The sequence below is a fragment of the Lissotriton helveticus genome, chromosome 9 (genome assembly GCF_964261635.1).
Source record: "Lissotriton helveticus chromosome 9, aLisHel1.1, whole genome shotgun sequence".
Lineage (NCBI taxonomy): Eukaryota > Metazoa > Chordata > Amphibia > Caudata > Salamandridae > Lissotriton > Lissotriton helveticus.
In genome coordinates, this window is record NC_136070.1 from 569,179,015 (window position 1) to 569,197,464 (window position 18,450).

Consider the following 18,450-nt stretch of genomic DNA (forward strand, 5'->3'; position numbering starts at 1 on the left):
GCGTACCAAGACCAGTACCCACACAGAACTAGAAAGGGAACTTCCATTTATATAGACTCACCCATATGGTTGGTGCCATGACAGTGGTAACCCAGCATGCCTGTCCGCTTCCTGTGCTTCTACTAGAGCCCTAGGCGAAGTGTTGCCAATGCCTTCGGAGTGGTAGGGCCGTCTGAGAGGAGCATGTATCTGTGGCTCAGGATAGGCTTCTATTCATGTGTCTTGCTCTCTGGATTAGCCCTGTATCCTGTCGAAGTTTCTCAGCATACCTCACACTGGCAAAACTCTGAAGAAGCATGCATCCCATGCGCAGTTTTGAAGAGGAGCGCATCCTTCCAGATGTAAGGCAACATTCCCCTTATACCCTTCCTCTATGGCATTTGAACATGGACTCCCTCTCAAATCTAATAACATTATGGTTCAGGCATGCCCATAAATCCCCTGGCCGATTGCACTCTGACCTGGGTACACTGGCATCCAGACTAAGCCCATGCAGACCATCAAAATGCACAGAGTCAGTGCCAGGATAAAACTAGAATAATCTACCTCCCTTGGCCCGTCTACAGCACTGCCATCTTTGGGGACTAGGAGGAACAATACCCAGATCCCTAACCTTCCAGCTAATGCTATTTACTCCGGCAACCTAGTAAATTAATTTACTGAAGCTCTCGCGGCAAGCTTCCTTCACACACAAAAGGTACAGCATGGTTTTTGTAAACTATCACACAGGTAGGATTACATACCAGCAGTTGCTGCTGGTGCAGGTAAGCAAGGTGGGGGCGCGGCTGGGTGAGGAGGGGTGACAGACGACGGAATAAGCGAAATAAATAAATAAAACCACTTACCTTGCGCTCACCGCATCACTGAGTTGGCGACGCTGCGAGCGTAAGGTACGTGGTTTTATTTATTTTATTTTGCCTATTCCGTCGTCTTTCACACCCCTCCCGCCTGCCCCGCCTCACCCCACAAGGCTTCTCTGCACCGGCCACCACTGCATAACAGGCATCCAACAGGAAGTAGCACTGCATACTTCCTCTCACTGAACAGCTGATAAACAAACAGTTGTATACACTTTTCATTATTCCCAGAGAAAGGGGGAAGCATTGGCTGCAGCAGTGCATATGTCCCATTGCAAACAGAACAAATACAACATGGGTAGCAGCAGTGCAAACCTCTCCTAAATATAGGTACAATCTGACGAAGAGGGAGGGAGACCAACTGGTATTCACAGTAGTGATTAGTCTGGTGCGGTAAAATACTATTGTTAGGTTTCTTTGTCAGTAGTGGAGGCCCTTTTGAAGTGCAATTGAGCCAGGGAACAGCCCCGCCCCGTTCATCCTGTCAGGGTGGCCCATCCTGCCTACAACTAAGCCCAGTTATCTCACTGTTAGGAATGCACAAAGCCTATAAGCAAGGTCAGGTGACCCAGGGCACTTCTCGTTTGTGAGTGGCTTACCACCTACTTGAAGTAGGTGGTAAAGTGCAAGTGTTTTGCGACCGCAATTGCAAAAAAATGGTACATGCCATTGGGACGCGCTATTTGTAAGGGACGCCCTTTGCACGCCCCTTCCTAATAGCGAGTCGCAAACCCTATTTTGCTAGTCGGTAATATGTTCCCGGCTCGCAAAATAGGGTTTGTACATGGGCCAGACCTATTTTGTGGTCGCAAACGGGCCGATTTCCCGTTTGCAACCGCAAAATCGGTCGTACGTCTGGCCCAAAGTCTTCGCCTTCAGAGATTGCAACTGGAGATCTTTTGTTTATTTCTCAACGGAGTAATACAATAGGTGCCAAAAATCTAGTGCAATCAACTATTTCAACCATGCGCTAGGACATCAGTTCCTTTCTTTCTGCGCCTACAGATGCAGATCCAGAGTTCCCCCGGTCTCTCTGAGACTATTGTTTTCTCAACGTTTTGTGGTTTTCTGGCTTTCTGGGACAAAGGCTACACCAGTTTGTGAGGGATATGTCCCCCAAAAGTTGACCAGGGTTTCAGCCTTGTGGGGAATATCACAGGCATATGTCGCTCATTGATCCCCAGTTAGTGTGTCTGCGGTTCCTGGGGTTGTGTTATACCTCCTTAACCTGTAGTGAGTGCACCCGGGTGCATCGTAAAGTCATCTAGGGATGGAATACAAAGCTTTTTGTTACCCGACATAAAAGACCCCTTGTCGTCGAAGTCATGGGGGTGGGGCTGTTCTAGATCCCATGACCGGTCCCCGGAGGACTTGTCATCCAGTTCCCATTCTTCAGATAAGTCTTACAAGAAGAAAACGGAGAAGTCCATACCGGGTTCTTTCCCATCATGACACTTCAAATCCCCCAACAAGGGAGCGAAGACACTGCACTTCCAGGACCAGCTCCCAAAAGGGAGCTGGTCCCTGATTGTGCCTGTGCCAGCCTATGTTTCTCAGGCCCGGGTCTACTCCTGCTCATATTCAGCAGTTCCAGGAGGCTATGATGTGCCTGTGTGCACAGCTGACTTCCCGTGGAGAGCTTGCGTGCAGCAGATGGACCAGAGGTCTGCCAACTGAGAACACTTCAGCTGGACTTTTCTCTGTGTCACTTGTACTCTCTGGGTCCGGATCCATGCCAATGTCTGTACTGTTGCCATTCCTGGCACCATGCCCCATTCCGGAGTGTGGTCCACTGGCGCCAATGCCGACTTCACCTGCTCTGGATGTCCCAACCGAATTCTGTCTGTTGCCGAAGTAGCACTGTGTCAACCTCTTCAGAGGCTGAGCATGACTCCAGTTGTTTTCTCTCACTAATCCTTCTGATACTGAGACTGTTACCCTTCCTCAGAGCAGGGAACAGTTTATTCATGACATTTTTGGTGTGGATTCAGATAATTGCACTTAGGATGCCAGAGATGATATTGCTCTGGCATATCACAACCACAATTGGTAAGATGATCTTCAGAAGGAGAACTGTTTACACACCTCCCCTGACTCAGTCTTGTTTTCTTCCCCAGGCCCGGCCACCGCAGATACTGCATTGTTTGCTTCTGTGAGTCATAGAGCAGCTGTCATTCTTAACCTCCACCTTCCTACAAAGGAGGTCAAAACCAATTTGTTGACTAAGGTCTTGCAACCAATGCAAACTCAGTGGGACCACTTCTGCCTTTTAATGAAGCGTTGACTAATACCCTTCCAAATACCTGGGCTAAACCTTGCACAACTGTCCTGGTCAACCACTAATTTGCCCATTGTCACCATCCTGCACTGGGGGAACTAGATTTTCTTACCCAACATCCTTACCTGGAGAGTCTGGTGGTGGAGGCTTCAGCAAGCAAAGTTAATCCCAATGCTTCTTCTTCTGCTTTGCAGGATATGGAATTCAAACTCCTGGACACTTTTGGGCAGCAAGGCTTTCTCATCCACTAACCTTTCCCTGCCTGTATGTTTTATGCGCTGTTGGACTTGATTGCCCAAGTCCTTCCTATGGTGTCAGAGGAAGCTCATGCTGTTCTGTTTCAGGCCATGCAAGGCGGCCGTGATATGGTCACGTGTTCTATCTGCTGTGTACTTGATACTACAGATTCCTTGGGCTGCGCTGTTGCGACCAGTGTAGCCAGCCAACAACATGCTTGGGGCCGCTTCATTGGCTTTTCAGGGGACATCAAATCCTCACGGACATGCCCTTCAACGGGTCCCACTGCTTTCAGGGATAGGGCGGATTCGGTGCTGGGGCGCTTCAAAGAGTGCAAGGCTACAGCTCGCTCCCTCAGATTGTCCACTGCTCTTTGCCAACAGCCAGCTCAATTTCGCCACCTGCATGGCTTTAGCCAGGGGTCCTACTTTCTCCATCAGATGCATTAGTCCAACAGTCTTCTCACTTTTTTCACAGCCGTGGACTCCATAGGTCACGCGGACATCAAGGGCAATGTTTGCTCAAGTTCAAGCTTCTTTGATGTGTCCCTCATGATGCACAGCCACCCTTTCGGTGGCTGACTCTGCCAGTTTTTGCCAGGGAGGATGTTCAAGATTATTAGTTGGGTTATGCCATCTCATTCTTGGTAAACTCTGCTGCCCTTGTCACTGTCCCATTGTGGCTGACAGAGGACAACCTGTCTCTTTTACAACAGAAAGTGCAGGCTATTTTGGCCAAAAGATCCAGAAAAAAGGTTCCCACGTCAGAACTAGTTTGTGATTGTTATTCCCACTACTTCCTGGTGCAGAAAAAAAACGCAGGGCTCCATTCAATTCTAAATCATTGCTCTTGCAACCGCTTCCAGAGAAAGGAAAAATTCAAGATGCTCATCTTGGCTCAGGTTTTGTCTGCCCTTAATCCTGGACAATGGATGGTAGCATTAGACATGCAGGATGCTTATTTTAATTTTCCCACCCTGCAGGCCCTCAGGCGTTACCTGTGGTGCACAGTGGGCTAGAAGGAGTGTGGGATTGCCGGGAGTGAGAGTGTCCAAGACATTCATGCTATGTTCCTGATGCTTCAACCAAAGTGGTGTCATGGACCGTGTGCCAGAAGGCCCTGCTCTTCTGGATGGGGCTGTAGCATCAAGAGATTTTCCTGGTAGTACAGCACCTGGCAGAATCCTTGAACGCCAAGACAAACACACTCAGTCATTGACGCCTAGCAGATCATGAATGGTGGGTAGATCTGGAATTAACACAAAGTTTGTTCACTGCTTGGATAGAACATTGGCTTGATCCGTTCACCACTGCTGAGAACTTGCAATGTCAGTGCTTCAGGCGTGGGCGTTTCCAAAGCAACTCTTGCTTTGAGGTGCGTTCCATGTAGGGTGGTGCTCGGGACTCTTGTACGTTTTTCTACTGATACCAATCCTGCCCTGAGTTCTGAAAATTAAGAAAGACCATGCCTAAGTCATCCTGGTGGCCCCGTACTGGGCATCCCGATCTCCTGCGCATGATCATCTGTCCCGTGATTAGGCTGCCACTTCTGGAGGACCGCCTATCTAAGCAGGAGGGGAGGGTTCTGCATCTGAATCTGCACACACTCTACTTCCATGCTTGGAGATTGAACAGCTGTAGTTGAACGCTTTTGACCTCCCTCCAGTGGTCTTAGCATCCCTCTACCAAATCTGTATACGCCTGCTGCTAGGACACGTTATTGGCCTGGTGCGCAACCAAACAGGTTGACTCACTTCATGTCAAATTGTCTGAGGTTTTGTTGTTTCTGTTGTCTTTGACCCAGCAAGCTCTTGCTTTGGGCACAGTTAGAGGTTATCTGTCGGCTAGTTTGGCTTTTTTGCAATTGTAGGTCCAGCCTTCCTTGTTTAAGTATCCAGTGGGGATGCATTTTTTAAAGGGCTTTGACATTTGTTTTCCCCCCTCACCTTTCATCGTGCCCCAGTGGGGCTTGAATTTGGTTTTGACCTTCCTCATGTGTTCCCTGTTTGAACCCATGCATAGCTGGCCTCTCAGATCGCTTACCCTTAGATGGTTTTCTTAGTGGCTATAAAATCGGACTTGAGGGCGAACAAGCTTCAGGCCCTCTCCTAATCCTACTTTCGATCCAGGCAAGTTGGTTCTTTGGATGTGCACCCTTCTTACTGAAAGTGGTGACTTCTTTTCACATTAGTCAAACTATCATCCTACTGATGTTCTTCACTCTAGGAGGAGGAGTGTCTCCATCGCCCGGACCCGAAGAGGGCTCTGAGCTTCTATATTGATAGGACTTACCACCACCGAGTGAACAAAGAAAGGCTGAGCAGTGCTCAAATGGACCATTTCCTTCTGGATCATGCTCTGTATTAATATCCGCTACGCTTTGCCTTAGAAGGTTCCGCCTTCTTTGACCAGAGCCAAGGCTGCTCCTACTATTTTGGACATTTTCCAGACTGTGACGCGGGTGTCCCTCCATACATACACGAAGCACTACGGTCTGGACAGTCAGGTCCGGCACGACAAGCACGTTGCCCATTCAGTACTGCTAGACTTTCTGGTATGCGCCACTTTATAGACGCACCTCCTGGGGAGTACTGCTCTGGTATCTATTCTAAAGTGAGGAATCTGCAGTTAGAACTCTCTATCAGAAGCACAATTTACTTACCTTCGGTGTCTCCTATACTGGAAGAGACTCTATCTAACTGAAGATTTCTCACTGACCCGCTAATCCTCTCCAATCTGTGAACTGGACTCTTTCACCTAAATAGATCCCTATTTAGGTATCTGCCTACTGGTCAAGACTAATTTGATTTTGGATCTGCATTTGCTGGGTTCGAAGCATCATGAAAGCAACTCATGTCAGCAGGCATGGGTGGCGCCTATATAGGCCGTGCATGTCACATCTGGCGCAGTCGATGATGGTGCAGAGCCACAGGCACTAGCTCCCTGCATGGGTACTACTTTAATTTTTTTCTGGATCCATTGTTATGCTTGGGGAATATTCTATGGCAGTGGTGTAACACAAAATAATGAGGCCCCCTGCAGAATGTGATGAGGGCCCCCGGTGTCTACCAGATCACACAGACCTTCATGGGTCTTGGGCTCAATGTCGGTCCCTTGATCGGTTGGGTCCTCCCCCCCCCCCCCCTAACGCTGCAGGCGTCTGCTCAGGAAAACAGAGTGGATTTCCCAAGCGTTGAACTATTTCTTATTCCATGCCATTCTGCAAGGCATGCAATGGCATGGATTGGAGCATGCGAGACCCTCTCCAAAACAAGAAACTCTGGGGCCATTCATTACATCCTTGTTCTAAGGTGAGAAATCTGCGGTTAGGTAGAGTCTTTACCAGAAAAGGCATTACTGAAGGTAAGTAACTTGTTCGATCTGCTCTCTCTGTTTTCACAACCTTGAATAAACCAGGAAATTAGGATTAACACAAATGAAAGCACATATTGCTCCACATAGCAATAGATAAAACAGTAAATTGCAACGAGGTTACTTCACAGTCTACTTGTCAAGAAGGAGTTACCGCCCACCCCCTCTGTACCACCAAGCATCACAAAGTATGTTCACTGACTCTCTAATCGAGACAGCAGATAATAGGGCAAGAGCTGCAGGAGTCCAGTGCATGCCTACTTCCTCTCAAGGAGAAAGTACTTTTATTATAGGTCCTTGCAGTTGAAGTGTGTCCTCACAGCCACCGTAGGGAGGTAGATAAATTAAGCCCAACATAGATAACCTATGGCAAGGTTAGCTCATAACGCTCCATGGCTCTTGCAGTTTTCTACTGCATATTCCAAGTAAAGCGCATGGAAGCCATTGGAATGGTGAGAGAGCTGTTCTGCCCTCAGAAAATGGGGAGGGGGGACTCTTGGGCAAAAATCTCTCCTTTACCAGAGTTCTACAAATACACTGTAACACACAAGAACTCGGGTATATATCCCAAGATTGACATCAAGAGCTTTTCTCACCCCGCATGGCAGATGCCATGTGATCTCCCCACATAACAGTGTAGCTGTGCCTTAAGTGTGCTTGCTTTCACTCCATCCTGACTCCCTCCGTTACAAAGGGCTCAAATTGAGAGGGGGTGTTTGCTGAAGGTGTAAATCTGACCAGATAGCAGTGGGGCAGGCTTTCTCCACCTGTTTCTGAGAGGAAGTTATGACAGTTCCTCCTCTCTGTTTCATTCTTGGTGGAAGGGACCTAACCATGTCCTTCTGATGTCTAGTTGTACCCCTTCCATCAAAGAATTTCCCACCTTCTGAAATGCACGTTTATCTTTTCACAAGACCCAGATTTCCTTTGTTCTGTTGAGGTCCTGGTGACACCGCATTCCAGCAGACATCAAAGCATTTCTCAGCTTTTGAAAGGCAGGCCTGGCCTGATACCAAGCCAGCACATAGCTGCTAAACAATACACAGTTTCACCACAGAAATGTAAGGATCCTAAAAGATTACAGGTTCTCCCTCCTATGCATGAATGCAATTAGGCGTAAGGCCTTTCCTCGACGTTCTGTGGCAATTAGTGGTTACTGAGACGATTTCTGTGTGATATTGGCATTTACCACTGGTGCTACCAATACTGTTCCACTCACAAATGAATGACTAAATTATTCCCTTTGAGGACTTTATTCTCAAGGGATGGCAAAAGCAAACAGTGAAGGGTTTCTCCTCTAGGAGGTGGTAGGAGGTGGTAGTGGTTGGAAACTCAGATATAGCTAGGCCCGGTTAATAGCACTGAAAAAAACTCAAGGGGTCATTTAGGGTTTGATGGGGCAGGAGTACTGCTGTATATCAGAGATGTTCCCGTGCCACCAACCTTGCTGTTCACTGCCCCTTTTAGAAGTAGCAGAACCAAAGGGTTTCCAATGGCACAGCCTGTGCTGGCTCCACAGTGTGAAACCTTTGACATGAAGACCTGTCTGTCAAAGTGCCTGTGTCTCAGACTCTATGGGTTACATTGGATAACTCAATTATCTGTAACCCCAGCTGCTGATTTCCGAGTAAAACATATTCCAAATCCCCTTCATCTGCAAAAAACGTCAATCAGATATCAAGGTTCCCACCCAAGTCAGGTATATGGAGTGTTAACTGCACCAAGAGTCTTGGTGTTTAGTACTAAAAGGCATCTAGAGAATCAGTACTCATTGTCCAGTCAGGGTACATTTAATCTCACTGGTCTCAAAGTTTTTTAAAGGCTGCTACAGATGTAATACTGGGCCAGCCCTTAGATTGGTTTTGCCAGGGGTACCACATTTTAAGAGCCTGTGTATTGTAAATGCCCGTCTGCGGTCAGGTTATGTGGTGGTGAACGCACCCATTTCACTTTGGGCACCCTCTGAACCCCAAAGCCTCACTAGTTCTTATAGGGAAGTGAGCATTAAGGAATCCCCAAAACTTAATATCCCTGTAACCTTGTAGGCTAGAAAAACTCAACTGGTTCTGGAATCAATAGGACCAGATTCATCAACGACTACCGAAATCCACATCAGTGGTGTGAAAGGTCAAGCTCTCCAGATCTCTCTGTGCCTTGATGAGGGCACCAACCTCGCTAATATCACAGGGAGGGGGAAGATGGTGCAGGCTCACCACTTCTCTTCGTGTAACCACAGCTGCTGCTTCTCATCCTCAGATATTGATGGGATGTAATTTGCCCTGTTCATCAGATCGAGCGAGCAGGGTGGAAGGAGACATGGATCTCATAATTCCTGGGTAATTCCATTTTCTTATCAGGAAAACTGCATTAGCTTGTGCTTGTCTTCCAGGCAGTAAAGGGCCAGGGCAGTCCAGCTCCTCTACGCCTGAGCTTGTGCATCAAGGTATATCCAGGATAAGAGGCTTTCCCCAACCCAGGTGGGATGGCAAATGCCAGAAAAACTTCTGTCCTTGAATTGTCTACCTAACACTGGTGGTTGGTTGCCTTGGTGTTCAATGTCTATATTACTGGTTAGAGGCACCAGTACGTAACCAGCTTTGGAGGCAAGGCAAGTAGCTTGAATCAACCAAGGATATGCTTTCTAATTCAAAGTTAACTACCATTCAAATATAAGTTAATTTAATTGGTTGCCCGTTGTTTTCAATGGTTTTTGGCACATATAGTCATCAGTCAGGTAATTTGCAACTGGCCAAGATGTCCGTGTTCTTTGGCTTCACACGGAGACAAACAAAAGCCCACTGGTGCTACAAAATGACCAGCAATACAGCAAAAAGCAGAGCTGAGGTGGGGGTGTGGAGCTGGAAAGGGTCAGGTTCAATGAGGCAGGGAAAACATACTGTAAACACAGGAAGGGATGACTTTCCAAACAGGTACAACCAGTTTTGAGGTCGGTATTGAGCACAGGGAAGTGTAGATGGTCATGTCCACTATAAACATAGATTGTCCTTGACTGAGATGCTCTTGTTTCAAAGCCACACACAACATGTCTCAAATGTGCACCCGTGAGTCATTTGCTATAGAGAAGTAGTCACACAAAGGATACTAGCCACACATACCCCAAAACTCTAAATAGGCAAAGGACTTCAGGTAATGGGAACTGTGCAGATCTTTACAGTTGAGAGTCGATAAGCACCCGCTCCCACCGTGGGTGCCAATAAAAAGGATCTGTACAACTCAGCTGTGATCACTTCCACCACCACCAGTCACCTCAATTCCTCCGATGAGAGGGACTAGCTGTAGACTTCTCTGTGTCCCCAAGCCCCATGTCAGACAAAGAAATGGGCGAACAACTAGGTTGTGGCTACCATAGCACGACAGTCCAAGACATGCAAGTCTTGCAACCTTCTCGGACATCAGGCCCTACCAGCACGTCTGCACTCTCACAATGACACCTCACTAAATGTATGCATGCAGGACATGTAGTCACGGAAGCTGAATTATGCGACATCAAGGGCACTAACCCACCTTCTTCATTCTAAAAGGGTTTCCACGTCATCCCTAAGTCTGCACATTCAAGGCACAACACACAAACGGTAAGTTTAACCATACATGACCTCAACTCAAAATTCCCTTGGCCACACTCCACCTCCTATTAGTTCAAATTTATTTGTTTGATTAATTAAAATCTCACAAAAATGCTTAAAATATCACCAAGTATAAAAAAATTAAAAAACACTATATACACGATTTTTCTAATATCGCATAGTTAATAAAATTCAAAAATTAGTCTTCAAGTTTTTTACCAACAACACATAACATTTTTACAAATGTAGAGTTCATAAATACATCTTTAGGGTTTAGGCATGCCATCAGTGCTTGTCTACATGTCCTTACTCCGCGAACATTGAATAGTCTGAGGGTGATTTTCCTTTCAACTTCAAATTCAGGACAAAGACATAATAGATGTATAATATCCTCTTGCCCACACTTACATAACCTACACATAGTATTGTCCTCACTGCTCTTCCATGAAGGTAAATGACATGAACCCGGCCATAATCCAAAACGTGCTCTGATAAAGATTTGTTTACTTTGCTGCGACCATGATGTTTCAAGATATTCTTGGACTTTTTTTTCTAAATCCATTTATAATTGGCCATGCGTGTCTTCTTTTTACAAATATATCTTTATCCTTCATCAGCGACAGTTGATTAGTCAGTTTGTTAATTGTTCTTTTGGGTGAACAACACTTACAACGCAACTTTTACATCACAGAGCCTTTACAACGCAACCATTACAACGCAAACTATTACAACGCATTACTCTGGGGGGCGCTCTAGGATAGGGAATAGGTTAATTTACTATCCAATAACCTTCCCTAGTGTCCACGGGGACTGGAATTGGAATAGTAAATTAAACTATTCACTATCCAGCGCCCCAAAGCACTATGCGTTGTAATGGACTGCGTTGTAATACTTGCGTTGTAAAGGCATGCGATGTAAATGCATGCGTTGTAATGTCATACATCTGTTCTTTTGAAACTTTCCTGGGTAATTGTATTCTCCCAAATTGGTATTACACCAAATTCTTCCTTCGCTTTATTTAGATAGGCCCAGGCTTGCAATTTCTGGTTGTCTTTGACTTCTTGCCATAGTATCTGGGACATTTGGTTTTCATGGTCGTTTTTTATTCGATTCCATACTTTAAGGACCTGACCTTTTCTTGCATACAGCTAGTTATTTATCCCAAATTCCAACCTCACCTGTGCTTGCGAGGCATTATTCGGTAGGCGAAATAATATCTTGTAGATTTTAGCAACTGCGTTATTAATTATCTCCGCATCTTTCCCGTTTAATACCTCACAGCCATATGTCAGGGTAGGTAATAATTTTGCTGATATGATCTTTAGTAAAGGACAATAGGACAATGCAGGTATTTCTTTTTTTATAATCCTAAATGCAGCAACCAAACTATTAGCTTTCCTAGTAATATCTTTTTTCTGTGGAAGAAAGTTTCCACTGTCATTAAATATAACTCCGAGATACCAGTAGTAATCAACCTGTTCTAGTCGAATTTGTTTCAATCTCCAATTGCATTTTTTTTTAAATCCTGTATTTTTTGTAACTACCATTACTTTGGTCTTAATTTTGTTTATTACCATTTCATTTTCTTTTGCGTACATTGATATACGATCGATTAACCTTTGCAGGCCCTCTTTAGTTTGACTTAAAAGTACAACATCAGCTGCGTACAACAGATTAGATATTTGCTTTCCAGCTAGCCTCAGTGGATGTGCATTGACTTCATTCAGTGCCATAGTGAGATCTGCTATAAATAGATTGAAAAGCAGTGGGGCAAGGACGCAACCTTGATTTAATCCTCCCGTCGTGTGCATTTTGTTGGTTAGTGTTCGGCCATCACCAATTCTCACCCTGACCCAATTGTCAGAGTACAATAATTGTATCATTTTTAGTAGTGAGTCTGGAATTCCTTGATCCTTAAGTTTCGTCCAGAGTAGGTGCCTATTCACGCAGTCGAATGCCTATTTAAAATGACAAAACAAAAATAGAGGGCCTGCTTAGCTAAAAGCGCCTTATCCATTAAAACCGATAGGATTAATATGTTTGTGGAGGTTCCTAGACCTTTGATGAACCCAGTTTGGTTTGGGGGTAATACCCGCTTCTCCTTAACCCAGTCTGTTAGACTTGATAGTAATAGCCCCGCAAACAATTTTGCATCAGTATCTTGGAGGGTAATCAGGCGATAGTTCTCTGGTAATTGCCAGTTTCCTTTTTTATAGATAGGAGATATTAATGATCCTCTCCACGATATCTGTATTTGCTCAGATTGTACAACTTCATTAAAAACCTTTATCAAATATACAGCCCATAAGTCTGGATTTTCTTTGCAGAGAGCAAACGGGATGCCATTTGGTCCTGGTGCTCCATCTTTTTGTTTCTTTATTAAGTTTGTCACTTGACTTTCTGTAATGACAATTTCCAGATCACATTCTAGGTCTGTTTTAATCTAGATGGTGGGTCTAGGGTCTTTTTAAGGAATACAAACCCTTCATCTTCAGTTCAGGTAGATGCTATGACAGATTTATTGGGTCCGCCTAAACCATTAATAATTTTCCAAAACTCCCTTGAGTTTGCTTGGTTACAAGCATGAACGATTTTTGTCCATAATTCTTGCTGGATCTTATTTTTTTCATTCCAAATTAATTTCCTCAATTTATTATTATTTTTTTTTTTTTTTTTTTTCTTCATACAACATTTCTTTTATTCAAATATCAAAAAGGGGTTTGTAAAAGCAGAGTCATAAGCATCACTTGTTGAAAGTGGCACAGCCGATGCGTTTCGTCCTTGAAGCGGATTTCTTCAGGGTGGGTTAAGTGCCAGACCGCAAGTTCTTAGTCTGAAGCAAACAAATTATGACTTGATGGCACTTCCTCCCAGCGTTTAACCTGTCAAGCTCAATCGTAGTGTTCTAAGAAATAAGTAAAAAAAAACAATTATGTACGGCCAGAACCAATGATGATAACCAACATCAATATAAATTACAAAGGGAAAATGTTATATCGAAAACTGATTCTGCAGGGAAGTCTGTTTGAAAGTGCCTCATATTTAAGTAATGTATCGACAGAATGGGATATATGTGAGAGGTCCTTAGCACTAATAATTATTAGTGCTAAGGACCTCTCACATATATCCCATTCTGTCGATACATTACTCAATTTATTATTGATACTTTTAAGTTTTATTTGTATTTCCTCATTGTTTGGGAGCTTAGTTAGCTGTTTCCTCGGTCTATTACGGGTCTGCCTAACTTTTTTGATAGCATACGGGAAGTTGATGTTAGTATCCCTTTTTTCCGTTTTGGTCATTTGCTTTTTCTGATCACGAGGAGAGGCATCATACGGTTGTAACTATTTTCTGCGTGAAATGTTCCCACTGCATAATTGCAGACCGCGTGATATTTTCTTTGAAACATTCTTTAATTAATTCTTGTGCCTTTTCTTTCATATCATCCTTAATATTTGTCTTCCATATGAGCTTCCTATAATTGGTGGTACAGGTCTGGCCTTGTGTTGTTAAATAATTCTGATGTTTCGAACATGTCAATTTTATTTGTAATATTTGTTGACTATGATCGCTGTCTGATATTTTCCTTAGTCGATAGGAAACAATTTTATCAACAATATTTATAGACACCATTGTATAGTCTATTCTTGATTTAGACTTTTGTGTTTGAAATGACCAAGCTGGGGGAATATCAGTTGCAAACCTGCCATTTAATATTCTTAGTCCCAGTGCTTCCACGTCCATCAGTAGTTTTCTTCCAATTGGATTATGCTTAGCATTTATTGTGGGATTCAGTATTTGTTCAGGAATTACCCATTGGTGATTTTGGGACTGTATAAAATCATCCCGTATAAAATGTATTAACAGGTTTATATTAAAATCACCTGTAACGATAAAATCAGAAGTCGGCTCATCTATTATTTGTTCCAATAAAAATCCCGTTGGAGCTGCACTTATATCCTTCCTTGTGGAGTGCTTAGGTGGAATATATATATTAACTAATATTAACATTTTTGAGTTTCTTACTCCAACTCAAATCATTTCTTCACGATTACACTCCTACAGAATGTCCCCAACGCCAATTTACTAAACTACACATTACAGGCTCCCACAACGTCTCCATCTTCCACAAGGAACACACACTTCTAGTCCCACCCACACGCAGGGATACTGGAGGACTGTTTTCAAAAGTCACATTTTGTGTTATTTCTTCGCCTTACTTTGAAAAGGCCAGGAAGCATATGAAACACAAATGTATAATTTAGCAGCCTAAAAAGGCTATATTGCTAATTCCAATAATTCACTTTAAAAGCTGTGAGAAATACGAAAGGCTTTGTCCAGTCACTAAAAGGGAAGAAAAGTCACATTTTAAAAAGCTTCTTCACACACCCTTTTGCTTTACCTTTAAAGGGAAGGAAAAGGAAGTACATTTCCCTGTATGATACAGTATGTAAGAGTAAGAAAGGAACTCTGTGGACCTGATTCACAAAGGTAAACGTACACTTTTGTGTAAGTTTACACAAACTACAAATTAAATTTTACTGATAGTAATTTTACGACTACGGAAACTCCACAGTCGGAGTGGAGAGCTCTGCACATAAAAAATGGGACAGGCCTATATTTATATGTGCAAAGTCTCTACCAATGCTGCAGAATCTTGGCAGTCACAAAATAACTATTAGTAAAATTATACTCGTAGTTTCTGAATACAAAGAAAATCATAAAATTACTCAAAAGTGTAAGTTTACCTTTGTGAAGCAGGCCCCATGTCTTTAAGGGCACTTAAACCTTCAGTGTTTAATCATGCCCTGGCGGGTGCTGTTACCTCAGTTCTTTCTTCCGGCTTCTCCAAAAGGGATCCGAGAGCACTGACCTTGGCCTTTTTAAGGCTTTTTTTTCCTCACAGAAACAGCTGAGCACATTAAACAAATTGGTTCACTTGGTGGGCTTTAGGACTGAGCATTTTTCTGTAATTTCCTGAATGGAAGTTTTTTTCTACTCAAAATGTTATCTCTTTTCGCAAAATGCCCAAAATGTGGCCCAAAAATAACTTCAACAGACCCCCATCGAATCTGTATCTTATGTCTGGCAGACCCTCATGACCCGAGATGCTTTCTAGAAAAGAGTGAGCTCCCTCTTCAGGTGCATCATAAGAGAGCATAAGAAGATTCGCCAACATGCCCAAGAAGAAAGACAAAAAAGTCAGGAATACTTTTCTAGAGAAACATCTGAGGTGCGAGGAGAGGATGCTCCCCAGACCAGTGCTCCTGTCTCACACTCGAGCACTCTTGCAGGGGGGATCCAAAAAGAGAAGCCAAGGTTTGAAACAGTGTCCCCATTTGACGTTGAGGACTTCAACATCAAGAATTGGTAGAGTACTTACATGCTCGCTGTCGAGAGCTCGGTTGACTTCCACAACACATACAACATCGAAAAAGAGATCATCAACATAGAGACCTAATTTAATGTTTAGACATTCCTACGCTGTGATAGAGAAGACGGCGGGGTGGCTTTCAAGGATGAAGGAGTATTAAGGGTGTACTCGCCTTCTAGACCTGCTTATCCAGTCCTCGTATGCAGTGATACTCAAAGTACGGCCCCGGGGGGGTCGCATGCAGCCGTCTTGACCTCTACATGTGGCCTCCTGGGCAACAGCTGCACTGTTGTTAACTCAACTCAGTACTAACAAAAATATGTTAAATAAAAGGCAAGCATGTATTTAAAGATTTATCGCAGTTAAAGAAAAGAAATAGCCAGGGTGCCCTGCACAGCCTAACTTTAGGAACACCTTTATGTATAAAAACATGTTGCTGCAAATGTGATAAAGCCTTTTCAAAATTAAAAAAGTGTATTTCATTTTGCAGACGTGTTTCAATATAGTACAACAGATTATATCAGTGCATTGAGAAGTATTGAGAAAGTGATAGTTTTCTAACATGAATTTAGAAACAGTCATAACCCCCAACTCACCCAATCCTGACAACAATGCCAAAGGTGAACTGTGCACTCTTTGGGTGGCTGGGGTTGCCATTTTACGTGAACAGCATTTAGCTTATTAAATCAACCATAAGAGACTTTTTTGTGCAGCACAAATCCTAAAGGCTTGTATTTTGAGGTCCTCTTATATGTGATAATGAAGAAAAAGGAGGCCAAGTGAAATGAAGCAATTGCCTAGCATCACACAGTTTGGTCAAGTGGGGAAGCCAGGCTTGATCCCAGGTTTTCTGGTTCTACATTGTGCAGTTCAATTCAGCCACTAGGTGTATCTGTTTCGCTTCCCCTACACCCACGTTCCCCCAACCCCCATCTTACCCAACGAAGTTCTGGCATCAGGGCGGCCCTTGGTTACACCACCAAGCAAACTTTTTTTACCCTGGGAAAATGTTTGTGAGTACCCATGTTGTATAGGATTTGCCTTCTCCTCCACCATCGATTGCACTGCCACCTCCTCAGCCACTTACAAAGTCTCCACCACCAGTAATTTCTGCTGACTTCTTTCCATCTACACCTTCAAGATTTCGACAGACACTCAACTACCATTTTCTCCAGGGGCACCCGGCCAGGATGTTCCAGGTTTCCATCCCGAAATTCCAGACCTCTTCATAGGTCTAAGTCAAATCATACTGTCACCCATATCGTTCCATATCACCCAGAAGTTCATGACGTAAATGGGATTCCTCATCCCTTTCACGATCATCAAGGACTTGCCACACATCCACATCTACAGGAAGACACTCCCCTACTCTAATGAACTCCACTCCAGCAAGGAAATCTTCTGCGAATAACATCAGTACCTTCCAGGAGTCATATTTGAGACCATGCATCAATATTCCAGGCCCAGGCCTTTACTGCCATTGGTTCCAGGTCTCATTGAATGCCATGGATTTGTTTTCTCTCCAGCATTTTTCAAGGCACCGCCTTTTTACCTTCAAAAGATGTACAGGCATGCAGACCAGGATTCGTTGTTCCTTCGCAAGAATCCTCCTCCTGATTCTGTCATTGCCTCAGCCACTCACAAATTTCATGCCACGGCTTCTTCCTCTCCAGTACCTACAGAAAAAACAGAGCAAAAAGCTGGATCTGGTGGCAAAGAGGGTATGTGGCAGAATTAAGATAGTGAACACTTCTGTTCTTCTAGGAAGGTATGACAGGTCGCTCTGGAACTCACTGCATCAGCTCAGAGAGGACGTTCCAAGAGACAAAATAAAACACCAGTACTTTAAAGAAATCTTTAATGAAGGAATGATGATTTTGAATCAAATAATCAGTGCTGCAGCAGACACATCTCTACTCACAGCTCATGGATATTGTCATGGATTGGCCTTATGTCGCTCTTCCTGACTGATTCACAGGACTCACACCTGTAGCACAGCACAGGATTTTGTTTCTCGGGGAACAGATTATTTCGATCGCAAGCCGATGATGAAATGTCTCAGATGAAAGCAGAATTGAACACCCTGTGGGCAATTAATTTGATTTGGGAAAATGAAAAGATTACAGAAAACATGCTTAGAAACCATATGATCGCCTACATTATCCATCATCAACAGAGACAGTAATCCAGAAATAGAGGAGTACACCAACAATCTACCCCAGCCCCTAAACCTACAACTGTTGGCAAATAATAAGTTCTAACTTTGCCCTCTTCCATTATTGTCTTTGGTAAAGGGAAGCATATAATCCTAATGGAAGAGTGGAAATCCCATAACCAGCGACAAATGGGTTCTGAATATTGTACGAAATGGATAACGATTGACTTATCAAGGCTTCAACAATTTAGCAAGTGTGTCATCATTACCAGAGTCCACAACTGATTGGGCCTGCATGTCAGTCACAAAAAATAAATATCTGTCCCAGAACAATCCCTTCATTACCTTGGATTAATTCTGGATATTGTAAATACAAAAGTGTTTCCTTCAGAAGAGAGACAATTATCTATCCTTCAGAAATGATACAATCTGTAGAAAACAGACCATCCAACAGCTAGACAAATATTGTGTCTTCAAAGCACAATGGTTTTCTGCATTTTCCTAGTACCAAATGCACCGCAGAATATGAGAACTCTGCAACAATGTCTGGAAGATCAGTGGGAACAGCTCTCAGGCAAATGGTAAAAGAAAGTT

General features: G+C 43.8%; 1 long non-coding RNA gene across 1 annotated transcript in view; it reads right to left on the reverse strand.

Moving 5' to 3' along the window:
• Positions 1-13,051: 13,051 nt before the first annotated feature.
• The window catches only part of LOC144782843 (uncharacterized), a 106,038-nt gene continuing 100,639 nt past the window's right edge, over positions 13,052-18,450 (reverse strand). The window contains exons 3-4 of the long non-coding RNA XR_013601287.1: positions 17,254-17,377; positions 13,052-13,232 (exon numbers count right to left, since the gene is read on the reverse strand). This is a non-coding gene — a long non-coding RNA (uncharacterized LOC144782843). The remainder of the gene's footprint in view (positions 13,233-17,253; positions 17,378-18,450) is intronic.